Source organism: Sphaerodactylus townsendi, linkage group LG06 (genome assembly GCF_021028975.2).
Source record: "Sphaerodactylus townsendi isolate TG3544 linkage group LG06, MPM_Stown_v2.3, whole genome shotgun sequence".
Classification (NCBI taxonomy): domain Eukaryota; kingdom Metazoa; phylum Chordata; class Lepidosauria; order Squamata; family Sphaerodactylidae; genus Sphaerodactylus; species Sphaerodactylus townsendi.
In genome coordinates, this window is record NC_059430.1 from 120,289,421 (window position 1) to 120,292,922 (window position 3,502).

Below are 3,502 nucleotides of genomic sequence, written 5' to 3' on the forward strand. Positions count from 1 at the left end.
TCAGACCCTGCCATGTCTTAGCAACAGCTACAGCAATTAGACTTTTTTTCTTTTGGTTCTGACTTTTCTGGGGAAGAAGAGAACTCTGAGAAATCATTTCTCAGTCAGTGCTGGCAATAACTTCTGACTCAGCCTGACCTCAGTTTACTTTGTATTGAGAAACACCGTAACTTGGTTTCTGAAGAAGTAGGCTTTTCCTAGGTCCCCACCCAATTCTGGCACAAACAGCTCTGGAAAGTATACAAACCCTCACCAGAGACTATTGAGAAAACTCAGCAATCAAGGAATAAGAGGGGAAGTCCTCCTATGGATTAAAAACTGGTTAAGAAACAGGAAGCAAAGAGTGGGTGTAAATGGGAAGTTCTCACAATGGAGAGATGTAGGGAGTGGTGTCCCCCAGGGATCCGTTTTGGGACCAGTGCTCTTTAACCTATTCATAAATGACCTGGAAGTAGGGGCGGGTAGTGTGGTGGCCAAGTTTGCAGATGATACCAAATTATGTAGGGTGGTGAGAACCGCAAAGGATTGCGAAGAGCTCCAAGCGGACCTTGATAAATTAGGTGAGTGGGCTCAGAAATGGCAAATGCAGTTCAATGTAGCAAAATGCAAAGTGATGCACATAGGGGCAAAAAATCCAAACTTCACATACAAGCTACAAGGGTCAGTGCTACCAGTCACAGACCAGGAAAGGGATTTGGGCGTCTTAGTTGATAGTTCCATGGGAATGTCAACTCAATGCATGGCAGCTGTGAAAAAGGCAAACTCTATGCTGGGATAATTAGGAAAGGAATTGATAATAAAACTGCAAAGATTGTCATGCCCTTATATAAAGCAGTGGTGCGACCGCACTTGGAGTACTGTGTCCAGTTCTGGTCGCCGCATCTCAAAAAGGATATTGAGGAGATAGAAAAAGTGCAGAGAAGGGCAACAAAGGATGATTGAGGGACTGGAGCACCTTCCCTATGAGGAGAGGCTGCAGCGTTTGGGACTCTTTAGTTTGGAGAGGAGACGGCTGAGGGGAGATATGATTGAAGTCTATAAAATTATGCATGGGGTAGAAAATGTTGACAGAGAGAAATTTCTCTCTCTTTCTCACAATACTAGAACTAGGGGCATTCACATTGAAAAAAAATGCTGGGGGGAAGAATTAGGACTAATAAAAGGAAACACTTCTTCACGCAACGTGTGATTGGTGTTTGGAATATGTAGCCACAGGAGGTGGTGATGGCCACTAACCTGGATAGCTTTAAAAGGGGCTTGGACAGATTTATGGAGGAGAAGTCCATTTATGGCTACCAATCTTGATCCTCTTTGATTTGAGATTGAAAATGCCTTAACAGTCCAGGTGCTCGGGAGCAACAGCTGCAGAAGGTCATTGATTTCACCTCCTGCATGTGAGCTCCCAAAGGCACCTGGTGGGCCACTGCGAGTAGCAGAGAGCTGGACTAGATGGACTCTGGTCTGATCCAGCTGGCTTGTTCTTATGTTCTTATGTTCTTAACCCAGTAAACACAAATAGAAATATATTGTCGAAGGTTTTCATGGCTGGATTCAACTAATTGTTGTGGGTTTTCCAGGCTGCGTGGTTGTGGTCTGGTAGATATTGTTCCTAATGTTTCACCTGCATCTATGGCTGGCATCTTCAGAAGTGTATCACAGATAAAAGTCTGTTTCACACTGTGTCCAGTGAGAAGGGAATGTTTAGTGGGGTACATATTGTCCATGTCCCAGGGTGGGGAACCAATCAGTAAGTGTCTGAGTGGAACTTGCTGTACAAAGGTGTGGTTAACTGTATTGTGTTGTGGGTGGGGTTTCCAGTCCATTTACTTGTGAAGTGTGTGAACTGTGACTGGCTCAAGGCCACCCAGCAGGCTTCATGTGTAGGAGTGGGGAAACAAATCCAATTCACCAGATAAGAGTCCGCCGCTCATGTGGAAAAATGCAGAATCAAACGTAGTTCTCCAGGGTTCGAATCCACCACTCTTAACCACTACACTATGCTGTCTCTCAAGCACAGAGCAGCATATTAGGCAAGACTGACTTTTCTCCACATTGATCAGCTCTTCAAGAAACTGGTCCTTAATCATTTGACTGATACACTAGTGACAAAAATGCAATCTGAAGATATTTACACTACATTACAAAGCAAAATCACTCTCTTTTACTATACCGAAACCATATGGCATTACTTCTCCTTTTTCTGGTTCCTGTCCGCTAATTTCCTCTCAGTTGTCACAAAAATTCTTCCAGTGCCTGAGACTCTGAGAAGGAGGTATCTGCGATACACCGGTGGCTCCTCGCTAGCTACAGGAGAAGTAAGTCCACTCAGAGATGTGTATATGAATAGGAAAGTTCAGCGGAGAGAAGGCAAGTAGGAAGCAAAAACAGAAGCTGATCTAAAGAGGGGGACTAAAAATGCATGAGAGCTGATTCCTTTGCCCCTCATGAGATTGTTTATCCATGTCTGATCTGATTTTCCTACTATTCAGGCCTTGTGTATGTAACCCATGCCATTTAGAATGTGTGTTTTGGTTGGATCTTAGGGTCCAGGGGACAAGAGCGCAGTGAGCATGTGCAGTTGGTGAGATTGGGTTACATGTAGTCAAACCAAACCTGATACCAAGAGCTTTAAAAAAAAATCCCCAAAGAATGGGGGATGAACCAGAATCTAAAAATCTTATGGCTATTTTGAACTCTCCGAGGGTCCAAGAGGGATGTTTCTCTCGTGGGTTTCTTGTGGAGTGTGGATTTCAGAGAACCAAAAAATGGGAGAAAAAATGGCAGTGAGGGTCCAAGTGAAAATTCTTAATGCCCTGCTTTAAAATCTATGTATGTGTGTCGTCTGTTACCTGCTCACAGAAACTTGCCCTGTCAGCATGTTAAAGTGAATATATCCTGTCTGTTGATGTATGCATTTGTTTGTAAGAAACAGCAACTGCATTCTTCCCTTTACAAATGAAAGCAGGGATCAATATCTGGAAAAATAGGGGTTTAAAATGACACGAGATTCACTCAGCACACGTATGAAGAAAATGGACACTGTGCACAGATTTTACTTGCATTAACTGTAACTTATGAACAGGGGTGGTGTAACGGAAGAGCTGGCTTCCTGCCACTCTTTCATTAGAAACGTGGGTTGGGATTTTGTTATTAAGCATGCAAAAAATCACTGCAAACAAAATGGTTCTTAGAAAAATATATTTTGATGTTTATTGAGTTCTGCACCTGCTCAATAAACTGAGAATGCAAAGTAAAAGTTAAAACAATAACTTAAAATTCCTGGTAGTGTAGGTTGGTTGCGATAAAGTGCAAGCAGAGACTAAACACTTAACTACAACAAAAATATTCACTGGGAGAGATTAACGACCTAAAACATAGATAGATACAGGCAGAGTTTACAAACAGAGCAACAGAAAGCATAAAGAGAGATAGAAAAGAATAAACTAATGAATTGCTGAAAGGCAAATTATACAGAAATTGTCTGTCAGCTGATGTAAACAGA